The 13,848-nt window shown below is 43.3% G+C and overlaps 1 protein-coding gene and 1 non-coding gene across 10 annotated transcripts in view; both read right to left on the reverse strand.

Moving 5' to 3' along the window:
• LOC133242143 (uncharacterized) overlaps nucleotides 1-13,848 on the reverse strand; it is a 487,229-nt gene that overhangs the window by 262,107 nt on the left and 211,274 nt on the right. The gene's annotated exons all lie outside the window — the stretch shown is intronic.
• TRNAC-ACA (transfer RNA cysteine (anticodon ACA)) lies at nucleotides 10,714-10,785 on the reverse strand. Its single transcript has one exon. It is a non-coding gene; the product is annotated as a tRNA-Cys (tRNA).

The following is a 13,848-nucleotide window of genomic DNA, read 5'->3' on the forward strand; positions in this document are numbered from 1 at the left end:
ACAGCCACACGTACCCAAAAAAAACTCAGGATTTTCCACTTGCACCTGTTATAGATTGCAAATGACTGTCCTTTTAAAAAAAAAAGAATCTTGTCGCCATAAAACAATCACTGTAATTCTCAGGTTGTAAGATTTGGCTAGTTTCTAAATCTACAAGTATAATAATTGTCTATTTTTATCACATTGACGCCACCCAATTCAAACACCCACTGCGGATGTGGTCTAAAGTTTTTGTTGGCACGAGCTGAGTGGTGACAGATTTCTTCGTTTCTGAGTATGTTCCATCCCGTGACAAGCCCAGTTCTGCAATGCTCACAGCATCTGTGCTCACCCCACATTTTCCAAACCCAGGGCTATTTTAAACACAACACTTTCGGTGCCTTACTACAGCTCACTTCCTTATCTGCTCACCTGTGCACTTGCTTTGCCTTTCCTTCTTCAATCACAGTGTAAAAGGTGACCAACCACACGGATGGTGAGCAGCAAAAAGTGGCAGAGACATGGGGCCACCTCCGAATTAGAGCAATCCCGTAAGAGATGCCCCGGCAAGACGGAAGACGCCCCGACCCCAGGACGCTCCGCCCTGAACCCCAGAATCACGGACAGCAGATGTCACCGCCTGGATGAGGTGAAGGGCTTTGTGGATGATGCCAACAGGGGTACCAATCACTCGCTTTTGAGTCAGTTAAAGGGGAGATCATCTTAGAGGTTCTGATCGTCTCAGCCAGTTGTCCCGCACAAGCAGAGCTTTTTTGCTGGCGGTTTAGCAGACGGGGAAAGTCAGAGATACCCCAGGCATACGAAGGACCAACATCAATCAGCTGAACCAAGGGGTACGGAACTAGAGCCCGACACACGGAGTGAAGTCAGTCAGAAAGAGACACGTTGAACACATATACGTGGAATCTAGAAAGATGGTGCAGGACAAGACTAGAGATGCAGGCGTAGAGAACGGATGTGTGGATATAACTGGGGAAGGAGAAGGTGAGACAGTTGCACTGACTTGTACACGACCACGTGTAACCCAGACAGCTAGTGGGAAGCCGCTGTATAGCACAGGGAGCTCAGCCTGGTGCTTGGAGATGACACAGAGGGGTGCAATGGCTGGAAGATAGGGAGGTTCAAGAAGGAGGTGGTAAGTGTGTGTGTGTTATAACATTATAATGCTATAATATTATAACATATGTTAAATTATAACAATGTTATATACCTAGAATGTTTTATAATATATATACATGGAATGTTATAAAATTCCCACTATGATATTAGTAACAGACCTATACATAACTACACACACACACACACACATATATAGTAATATCGAAATGGCTGACTTGCATTGCTGTATGGCAGAAAGCATCAATTCTTCAGCGTTCAGCTTTCTTTATAACCTATAGAGTGAATGCTTCTGAACTGTGGGGTTGGGGAAGACTCTTGAGAGTCCCTTGGACTGCAAGGAGATCCAAACAGTCCATCCTAAAGGAAATCAGTCCCTGAATAGTCATTGGAAGGACTGATGCTGAAGCTGAAACTCCAATACCTTGGCCACCTGATGCAAAGAACTGACTCACTGGAAAAGACCCTGATGATGGGAAAAATTGAAGGCGGGAGGAGAAGGGGATGACAGAGGATGAGATGGCTGGATGGCATCACCAACTCAATGGACATGGGTTTGGGTGAACTCCAGGAGTTGGTGATGGACAGAGGCCTGACGTTCTGTGGTCCATGGGGCTGCAAAGAGTCAAACATGACCAAGTGACTGAACTGAACTGAATGGCAGAAACCAATACAACACTGTAAAACAATTATCCTGCAATTTAAAAAAAATTAAATTTAAAAATAATTTTTAAAAAGTGTGGTTCAGGATGGGAAACACGTGTACACACATGGATGTATGGCAAAACCAATACAATATTTTAAAGTAATTATCCTCCAATTAAAATAAATAAATTTATATTTTAAAAAAATTAAAAAAAATAAAAAGCATGTCAATGCATTGCTGCTGACTTGGAAGACAGAGGACCATGTGCAGGGACAGGTGAGAGGTGTCCCGGAATAGAGTATGGCCACCACCCGACATCCAGCAATTAAGTAAGCAAAGGCCTGCATCAACAAGCTGCAAGGAGCTGCTTCTCCACCATGGGAGGGAGTTTGGATCTGGGCTCTTCTCCACAGAGCCCACGGTCAGGAGCCTACCCTGCAGGACACTGTGTGACTGGGGTCTTCCAAGACCCTAAGCAAAGAATTCAGCAATGCCTTGATGCGTTCTCGACCTACAAGAACTGTGAGCTAATAGACAGATTGTGTCTGAAGTCCCCACAACTTTGGTCAGTTGTTACACAGCAGCAGAAAACTAATACCAGTGTCTTCCATGAGAACTTCTGAGTGCTGGGTGTAAGTCTGTGGGGTACAAGGATGCAGTCCACAACACAAGGAATATAGTCAACATTTGATAACTTGGTATGGAGTATTCAGTTCAGTTCAGTCGCTCAGTCGTGTCCGACTCTTTGCGACCCCATTGACCACAGTATGCCCGGCCTCCCTGTCCATCACCAACTCCCAGAGTCCACCCAAACTCATGTCCATTGAGTCGGTGATGCCATCCAACCGTCTTATCCTCTGTCGTCCCCTTCTCCTCCTGCCCTTCAATCTTTCCCAGCATCAGGGTCTTTTCAAATGAGTCAGCTCTTTGCATCAGGTGGCCAAAGTATTAGAACTTCAGCGTCAACATCAGTCCTTCCAATGAACACCCAGGACTGATCTCCTTTAGGATGGACTGGTTGGATCTCCTTGCAGTCCAAGGGACTGTCAAGAGTCTTCCCCAACACCACAGTTCAGAAGCATCAATTCTTCGGTGCTCAGCTTTTTTCACAGTCCAACTCTTGCATCCATACATGACCAGAGGAAAAACCATAGCCTTGACTAGACTGACCTTTGTTGGCAAAGTAATGTCTCTGCTTTTTAATATGTTGTCCAGGTTGGTCATAACTGTCCTTCCAAGGAGTAAGCGTCTTTTAATTTCATGGCTGCAATCACGATCTATGGTGATTTTGGAGCACCAAAAATAAAGTCAATCACTGTTTCCACTGTTTCCCCATCTATCTGCCATCAAGTGATGGGACCAGATGCCATGAACTTCGTTTTCTGAGTGTTGAGCTTTAAGCCAACTTTTTCACTCTCCTCCTTCACTGTCATTAAGAGGCTCTTTAGGTGGCTTTAGTGAGGCTTCTTCACTTTTCTGCCATAAGGGTGGTGTCATCTCCATATCTGAGGTTACTGATATTTCTCCCGGCAATCTTGATTCCAGCTTGTGCTTCTTCCAGTCCAGCGTTTCTCATGATGTACTCTGCACATAAGTTAAGTAAGCAAGGTGACAATATACAGCCTTGATGTACTCCTTTTCCTATTTGGAACCAGTCTGTTGTTCCATGTCCAGTTCTAACTGTCGCTTCCTGACCTGCATACAGATTTCTCAAGAGGCATTATGGAGTATAACCTATCAAAATATTGCATTAGCTTGTTGTCCACTTGAAACTAATATACTATTTTTTTAAACTTTTTTATTTTGCACTGGTGTATAGCTGATAAACCATGTTGTGATGGTTTCGGGTGGACAGCAAAGAGACTCAGCCATACATACACATGCATCCTTCTCCCCCAAACTCCCCTCCCATCCAGGCTACCACATGACATTGAGCAGAGTTCCCTGTGCTGTCCAGCAGGTCCTTGTTGGTTCTCCATGTTCAACACAGTAGTGTGTCCATGTCCATCCCAAGTTCCCTAACTTTCCCTTCCCCTCATTCTTCTGCCGGCAAGTTCTGTGAGCCTGTTTCTGTTTTGTAAATAGGTTCATTTGTAGCATTTCTTAGGCACCTCTATGTTCCCTGCAGTACTGTTTACAATGGTCAAGACATGGAAGCAGTGTAAATGTGCACTAAGAGAGGAATGCAGAAAGAAGAGACTGTGTGTGTGTGTACATACACAATTAGGTAGAATGAAATAATATCATTTCTGCAGGAACACTGATGGACCCACTTACTGATCATCACACTGAGTGAAGTAAGTCGACTAATATAATATTGTAAAGTTAACTACACTTGAATGAGAGCAACACAAAATAAAATGCCCCCAAAGCTTGGGACTGGCTATTTTGAGATGACCATGGGCAATAAAGGGCTTCCCTGGTGGTTCAGCTGGTAAAGAATCCACCTGCAATTCAGGAGACCCTGGATGGATTCCTGGGTTGGAAAGATCTGCTGGGGAAGGGATAGGCTACCCACTCCAGTATTCTTGGGCTTCCCTGGTGGCTCAGCTGGTCAAGAATCCGCCTGCAATGTGGGAGACCCCAGTTTGATCTCTGGGTTGGGAAGATCCCCTGGAGAAGGGAAAGGCTCCCCATTCCAGTATTCTGGCCTGGAGACTTCTACGGACTGTATAGTCCATGGGGGTTGCAAAGAGTTGGACACACTGAGCGACTTTCATACAATACAAATGTGCAATAAAGGTCCATCTGGGGATTGATCCTGCCTCCTTTCTCCCGCAGTGTACAAGTCACACTGCTTGCACCATCTACACGTTTCTTAAATTCATCCTTCCTGGATTCTCAGCTGGGTGACTTTCACCTACGTTTTGGCAAGAACCTCCTCCTTCTCTCATCTCATCTCCAGCCTCTGGTCTGAGCTCCCTCTGCCCATCCACCACCAGATTCATCCTCCCAAAACAGAGCTGGGACTGACCAGCCTATGCTGCTGCTTTAAAAATATAAAATAAAATAAGCGATCATCATGGGGGGCTTCCCTGGTGGCTCAGTGGTAAAGAATCCACCTGCCAACACTGGAGATACAAGTTCGATCCCCAGTCCAGGAAGATCCCACATGCTTCGGAACAGCTAAGTCCGTGTACCACAAGTACTGAGCCTGAGTACTGGAGCCCGGGAATCACAACCACTGAGCCCACGTGTCGCAACTACTGAAGTCCGTGTGCCCTAAAGGCTGTGCTCTGCGACAACAGAAGCCACTGCAATGAGAAGCCTGAGAACCATAAACAGACAGCAACTTCCACTCGCCCCAACTGGAGGAGAGTGTGCAGCAGCAAAGACCCAGAACAGCCAATAAGGAAATAAAATCAGCTTTACAAAAGGAACCAGCATTACCCCCGTTATGAAGCAGGAAACCCTCTGCTGGAAGTCAAGTTCTCCAGGACCCATCTCCCGTCTTCCTCTCAGTCATTAATTCTTGTGACATCACACAGTTTTGATTCTAATCAAACCGGTGCCTTGGACTGGTGAGTTCCTGTCACTGCAGTTTCGTGATGTTCTGCTCCCATCCAACAGCGCCAGAAATGTGCTGTTTCTGCAGCACGTGCTAATGTGTGCCTTGGCACAGGCATGGCACTGGTACACGTGCCTCCAGTTCAGTCACTCAGTCATGTCTGACTCTTTGCGACTCCGTGGACTGCAGCACGCCAGGCCTCCCTGTCCATCACCAACTCCCGGAGTCTGCTCAAACTCATGTGCATCAAGTTGGTGATGCCATCCGACCAGTTCATCCTCTGTCGTCCCCTTCTCCTCCCGCCTTCTGCCTAGCTGCTGTCCATCCTTGACGGCTCAGTCCAGACGCGATGTGCCCCATGAGAACCTCTCGCATGGCATTCAGTGTCTCTTCCATTGTGAGTTTGCACCGCCCAGCGACATGGCCCTGGACAGTCTATGCTTCCTGATCTAAGACATCTGGCAGCCCCTGCAGGTGAAGGGCAAAAATCTGCCCCAGATTCATCACTGTCTCCCTTCAAGCCCTCGGTTTAACGCCTTATGATATGAGGAGTCCCCAAGAGGGCGGATTTGTGCAGGACGTAAAGAATACCGAAGGATGGGAGAGAGTCTTCTCAGAACACAGCCACAGTATGAAGTAAAGTTGAAAAGCTGCCAGTTTACAGAACACCCTGCACGAGATGATTTGTGCTTTTCTTTCTTTCTGCGGTTGCTCTTCTTTCACTGATTCATTTTCGGAAGAAAGGAGAAACGGGAAAAAAAGAAAGCTGGACTCAAGTTGTGAAACAAAACAAATGGTAAGAGTGAAGAGTGCCCATGAATAAGATGAAATGAAATGTGAAATGTCTTATTTTTATCCTGCATGTCCTTCACACATTATTTCTGTATTTTTATTTCACATATTACACCTACTTGTATGAGCAGTTCCCTGGATGACGTGATGAGTCGTAGGTCAAAACACTCCACTGATGCTCGTCTGCTATCTTCTCAAACTTCCAACAATGAGCATCCTTTGCTCTTTAATTTCCAATCCAATTTAGGCACACAGTAGGGATCAGATGCAAAACGTATCTGATGAAAGTACTATGGATGCAAAATCCAAAGTTTAAGAGTCTTGGGAGGCGCTTTCTTCGCTTACATTTGAAAAGAGAAGGCACAGTCTATAGTTCTGCAGCCCTTGAGTCACTAGGCAGGACTGAACCTTCCATTTCCATCAGTTCAGAAAACAGTGAAAACAACCGATATTTAAAATAAAACTGCTGAAGAGGAGATGTGTTTGAGATGTGCTTTCATATTTACTGAATCAAAGAATATTTCTTAAAGTCTACACAAAAATATTTTATGTTCTCTTCTTTCAGATGGAAGGCTATATTCTTATTTGTGAAACTTATTCCAAGAATATAACGTCAAGTTTTAAGTGATTAGGGTAACTGTCACATAATATCTAAATATTTCATAGGAACGGGCTGTCATTGGTAATTCAGCGTTTCTGTTTGTGAAGCCAATGTCAAACATGGCATATGTGATTTGTGTCTTGAATGTTTCCCTATATTATAGCAGAGGGCAAGGATATCGGATATTATTAGTGTAGAAGGAATACCACCAACCACTTATCCAATCTCTTCATTGACAAGAGAAGAAAAAGAGTGAAACGAGGGGTTATTCTGGAAATTACATTCTCTGTGTCTCAGTTGTGGATGACCACATTGCCCTGTACACACATGAAAATGTGTTCATGGAAACATAAGTGTCTGTAAATGTAATTATTTAAACATACACTCTCAGTATCTTCTTGTTCCATATTGTGGGTGGAGAAGGATCAGAGGTCTTAAGTCACTCCCAGACACCCATTTAAAAAGAAAAACAAAAACCAGGAAGGAATCTATAACTGGAAAGAAAGGTGGATGAGCTTAAACACTGAACAACTGATTGAAATAGGTTTCTGGAAGGACTCAGTTCAGTTCAGTCGCTCAGTCGCGTCCGACTCTGCGACCCCATGGACCGCAGCGTGCCAGGCCTCCCTGTCCATCACCAACTCCCGGAGCTTGCTCAAACTTGTGTCCATGGAGTCAGTGATGCCACCCAACCATCTCATCCTGGAAGACCTTATTCATGTCAGAAACTGAGCAGTCCAACCCACCTTCCACAACATGTGTTTCATTCTCTGATGACGATCAGACTTGGAAAAAAAGAACAGGCCAGTGGATGGGGAAATGGAGCTGGGTGACAGAGCTGCCTACGAGGGAAAGTTCACAGTTTCTCAACCTGCCTTCCACGTGCCTGCATGAAAGCAAACAAGGAAAACCCCGAGGGCTCTTCTCTTTACAAGCGGAAAGGCTACCTGGAGAAGAGGAGGCACTAGGGTGAGTCCTGATGTCCTAGAGGAAATAACATTCTTGCTGTACCATTTGGAGGCTCTGTGACATCGAATGGAACCCTCAGAGGTGCAATCCGAAACAAGCTTAGAGGTCACAAAGCCTGCTCATCTGTACTGAACGCCTGGACAGCTCTCACTTGCACTAGGGAAAACAGATGGAAGCAGAACGTCACAGAACTGCAGTGACAGGAGCTCACACCAACTGCCTGGTAAGTTAAACACTGATCTCACACGTGGTTTGACCAAAGGGAAGGGGTTTAGCTCGATGTATGGTGAAACCACTACAATATTGTAAAGTAATTAGCCTCCAATTAAAATAAATAATTAAAAAAAAAAAAGAAGTGGTTTAGTGAAGACAATGCAACCGACTTGATGCTCAACAGTATTCTAGTCATTCCACATCCGTTAGCAAAGATTAAATTTATGTGCAAAGGAAAATAACGAAAAAGCCAGAAAGAATACTTGAAAATTAAAAATAGAAGGATGGGAATAGTTCATCGGAACAATGCCTAGAGGGAAACGCCTAGAGTATAAAACTAAAAGATAACGTGTATATATAATTTGAGATAAAAGCAATTTAGTTGTCCAATCAAGTGCTTTATCTTCTTTTTTTCTAAAAATACTAGTACACTTTTCAGAAAGAGAAAATAGAAGGGGATATGTTAGTTTTACAAATATAAAGCCGGAAACATGGTTTTAGGTCCAAGGTTAGAGGAATGAGAGAGAAGTCATGGCCTCCTATAATTCCAGACTCTCATCGAATAAATCAACCACAAATGCTGGGACGTGCAGTCCACATAGATTATTAACCAAGGAGTGCGACTGCAAGTTTAAAAGTCAACCAGTAAAAACTACAGTTGTCATACAGAAACTGATTAGCAAGCGTCTACAGAACACCGTAGCAGACGCAGTAACTCCGCCTCTTCCGGGATGCCCATGCTCTGACCTCAGTAACTCCGCCTCTTCTGGGATGCCCGTGCTCTGACCTCAGAAACCTGTGCAGATGGTACCATGCAGCGACTCAGAAGACGGGAAGAAATTAAGGATCCTTGGACAGAGAATTATCCTGGCTTATCTGGTGTGCCCAGTGGAATCCCGAGGACCCTTATGAGAGGGACGCAGGACGGTCAGAGGTGGGAAAGGGATGCGAGGTAAGAAGCAGAGATTAAAGGATGTGCTTCAAAGGTGGAGAGAGGGGCAGCGAGCTTAGCAATGGGGGTGTCCTCCAGAAACTGGAAAAGACAAAGCACTGGATCCTCTCCCTGGAGCCTCTGGAAAGAATGCTGTCCCGTCCCCCACCGATACCTGGATTTTAGCCCGAGGAGACCCACTGCAAACTTCTGACCTCCATACCTGAAAGATGATAACTGTGGGCTGTGTTAAGTTACTAAATGTGTATTTATTTGCTCAAGCAGCAATAGGGAACTAATCCCAGTATGAGAATGAGCTAATACACATGCCTGAATAAGTGGATGGGTGGATAAATAAATGTATAGTTAAATTTGTACAGGGTACACATTTATAGATACATCTATCAGTAAAACTTAGATACATCTATCAATAAAACTTACAGATAGATCTATCAATAAAACTTAGATCTATCAATAAAACAGATACATCTATCAATAACACTTATAGATACATTGATAAAACTTACAGATATGTTATCAATAGAACTTATAGATACATCTATCAATAGAAGTTTCAGATACATCTATCAATAAAACTTACAGATACATCTATTAATAAAACTTATAGATACATCAATAAAACTTACAGATACATCTATCAGTAAAACTGATAGATACTCCAATAAAACTAATAGATAAATCTATCCATAGAACTTATAGATACATCTATCAATAGAACTTACAGATACATCAATAAAACTTACAGATACATCTATCAACTGAACTTACAGATACATCTATCAATAAAACATATATACATCTATAAAACTTACAGATATATTATCAATAGAACTTACAGATACATCTATCAATAAAACTTACAGATACATCTATCAATAAAACTTACAGATATATCTATCAATAGAACTCATAGATACATCTGTCAATAGAAGTTATAGATACATCTATCAATAAAACTGATAGATACATCAATAAAACTAATAGATAATAAATCTATCCATAGAACTTACAGATACATCTATCAATAAAACTTACAGATACATCTATCAATAAAACTTAGATACATCTATCAATAGAACTTACAGATACATCTACCAATAAAACTTACAGATACACCTATCAATAAAACTTATATATACATATATATATATATCAATATATATATAAATAAAACTTAGATACATCTATCAATAAAACTTACAGACACATCTATCAAAAAATCTTATAGACACATCTATCAAAAAATCTTATAGATACATCTGTCAATAAAATTTATAGATTACCAATAAAACTTACAGCTATAGATTTATAGATTAGTATACAAATAAATTTGCATGAGGTGCCTCCTTAGACCTGAAGGAGTACCACCGAGGTCCCGGGGTTGCCCTGACTATGTGTCGCGTACATCTATCATTTCTGGACACACCGTCAAGTTCAGCTGATACTGCATCTCCTAGCTCTCTCCATCGACATGTGAACTTATGTGATCATCACTGCATACATTCATTTAAACTAGGGGAAGGCAACAGAGAGATGTCCCCCTCGGTATTAGCGTTAACACACTTGATTAAATGGTTGCTGACTTCTGAGTATTCCTAAGATCCTGGCTTGATATGAAGCAGTAGGCTGGTCTCTTAATATTACCCAAATTTCCTTTCATCACAGCCCCAAATCACGTGCCAGCCACTTTATAAGGAACAAGAACCAGCCAGTTGGCATCCTTAGCTGGAAGTGAATACCAAGTCTTTTCGTGAGATTATAACCCCATTTTATTAATTTAACTTGTGAAGTGAAGTCGCTCAGTCGTGTCTGACTCTTTGCAACCCCATGGACTGTAGCCTACAACACTCCTCCATCCATGGGATTATCTAGGCAAGAGTTCTGGAGTGGGTTGCCATTTCCTTCTCCAGAGGATCTTCCCAACCCAGGGATCGAACCTGGGTCTCCCGCACTGTAGGCAGATGCTTTACCATCTGAGCCACCAGGGACATCCTATATCCCCAATTTAACTTGGGGGTGGCCTAAAACTTCTCTTTTTAGACCACAACTGTGGAATCCGCTTCTCAGGGAATATCTTCATTTATCGATGCTTCTAAACTATGCTGGGGACTTCTCTGCTGGTGCAGTCGTTAAGAATCCGCCGGCCAATGCAGGACGTGCTGCAGAGTAACTAAGCCCTTGCACAGCAGCTACTGAGCCTGTGTTCTGGGGCCTAGGAGCCACAACTACTGATCCTATACTCAGGATCCCGCGTTCCACAGTGAGAGAAGCCACCACAATGAGAAACCCACTCACCACCACGAGAGAAAGCTTACACGCACAGCCATAAATAAATATTATTTTTTTAATACTTGAAAAAGAAAGTAAAATATGTTGCAAGAAAAACACATATCATATATTTGAAGCCAGGTCTTACTCATCTCAATGGAAGTGAAATAGAAACAGAGACAAGGATAGAACCTCAGTTTTATTTCTAACTCCAGGCAGGAGTTTCCGCTCTGGGTGTGCATTCACATCAACTGTGGGGGCCTCAGGAAGCAGCAAGCCATCTTCCACAACCCTCCACCCCCCAGCACTGGGTGAGAATCTCTAGGCGTGGTGCCCCACCAACAACATTTGTACAAACAACTCTACTGGGCCATACTGTGCAACCAGGCTAAAGGAAAAATGACTTCAAGCCACTACAGCATTGAGACCCTACATGTGGTGTGACGTATTGTCCCATGAATATGGAGATTTTCTGGCCATGTTTTATCACACCTGTAACATTAGCAGTGACTAATGCCTCATTCTTCCTCTCTGCTGAAAGCTGTCCCTAACGTGTAATTTCTTGTCTTTAACATACCACACACTCCATAAATGTTCTCACAGATATTACTAAATCTGACTCTAAAATTACTCTTGAAATTGATTCATAATCGTAGAATAGGTATACTGGGCCTATTTATGAATTGTGAGACTGGACTTTCCTAAGAATCTGTTCAGTTCAGTTGCTCAGTCGTGTCCAACTCTGTGACCCCGTGGACTGCAGCACGCAAGGGTTCCCTGTCCATCACCAACTCCCAGAACTTGCTCAAACTCATGTCTATCGAGTGCATGATGCCACCCAACCATCTCCTCCTCTGTCGTGCCCTTCACCTCCCGCCTTCAATCTTTCCCAGCATCAGGGTCTTTTCTGATGAGTCGGCTCTTCGCATCAGGTGGCTAAAGGATTGGAGCTTCAGCTCCAAGAAGCTTCCTATTTTTCCTAAGAATAGTCAGGCTGAAATCAGACATATGAATTAAAGCTGTTAAAGCTAAACTGTGTTGCAGTGGTTTTAAAATACTTTTCATTCCAGGCTTCCCTGCTGGCTCAGTAGTAAGGAATCCACCCCAGTGTAGGCGACGCAGGTTCAATCTCTGACCCTGAAAGACCCCACACACCATGGCATCACCAAGTCCAAGCACCGAAAGTACTGAGCCTGTGCTATAAGGCCTGGGGGCCACAAACACTGAAGCCTGAGCTCCGAAGAGCCCCTCCCTGCTCAGCAACAGGAGAAGCCACTGCGATGAGAAGGCCCTGCTCAGCGCATCTAGAGAAAGGCCCACACAGCAACAAAGACGCAACACCTCCAAAGATAAATAAATATTTAAAAAAAGAATTTATGTACTAAAAGACATATATATATTTCATTCCATTTAAAGATTCATGAAACTGAATTGCTTTCTGAAAGCACTTTTCCAAATCAACTGGCCCTTTTTCTGAATCAGTTCAGTTCAGTTCAGTTCAGTCGCTCAGTCATGTCCGACTCTTTGCGACCCCATGAATTGCAGCACACCAGGCCTCCCTGTCCATCACCAGCTCCTGGAGTTCACCCAGACTCACGTCCATCGAGCCAGTGATGCCATCCAGCCATCTCATCCTCTGTCGTCCCCTATTATTCTGAATAGATATAATCCAAAAGGTAACACAAGAAAGTATTGAGTTTTGGAACATCTTATGGAAAAGCGCAAAGAACTTTATGGCCAGGCCAACAAATTTCAAAATACATTGCTGTTGTTCAGTCCCTAAGTTGTGTGCAACTCTGCAATCGCATGATGGCAGCACGCCAAAGTACAGAACTGTGTCAAAATAGAGCTCATTCTAATTTTTCCCCCAATTTTATTTTTTCCCCTCTATTTTTTTTACCATATCTGTCCAAAGATCTAATTATTTTCTGAACCTTGGAACATTTTTCTCCATGGTAAATTCACCTTAAATGCTGAATTATGTGGAAGTTCCAGCAGGCGCTGCTTATTTAACTGAGTGATTTCCCCCAGCTCTCTCTAATGTTTCTCATCTTTGGAACCATTTCAAATTATCCATATTTTCAGACATCTGGTAAGCTCCTGATCCTAGTCATACAGGTGCAACCTAATAAAGGGAGCACCCCACATCACCCGAAAAGATCAAAGGAGCCACTGCCTTTCCAGCTCATGTATCTAGTTTCTCCACTCCATCCTCCACACTGGAAAGGATTCCTGAAAAGTTATTCTGCGAAATTATGCCATTTGCCTCAACACGGATGGACCTAGAAATTCTCATACTAAGAGTGGTCAATCAGACAAAGAAGGAGAAATATCAGATGACATTCCTTATACTTGGAATCTAAAAAGGAATGATACAAATGAATGTACTTACAAAACACAAAGAGATTCACACACTGAAAGAATGAAGTAACAGTTGCAGGGGAAGGGATTCTTAAGGAGTTTGGGATGGACATGGACACACTGCTGCATTTAACATGGAGAACCAACAAGGGCCTGCTGTCCAGCACAGGGAACTCTGCTCAGTATTGTGTAATAACCTTATGGTCACCAGGGGGAAGGATGGAGGAAGGGATAGTCAGGGAGTCTGGGATGGACATGGACACACTGCTGTGTTTAACATGGAGAACCAGCAAGGACCTGCTGGACAGCACAGGGAACTCTGCTCAATCCTCTGTAATAACCTTATGGTCACCAGGGGGAAGGATGGGGGAAGGGATAGTTATGGAGTTTGGGATGGACATGGACACACTGCTCCATTTAAC

This window comes from Bos javanicus, chromosome X (genome assembly GCF_032452875.1).
Source record: "Bos javanicus breed banteng chromosome X, ARS-OSU_banteng_1.0, whole genome shotgun sequence".
NCBI classification, from domain to species: Eukaryota; Metazoa; Chordata; class Mammalia; order Artiodactyla; family Bovidae; genus Bos; species Bos javanicus.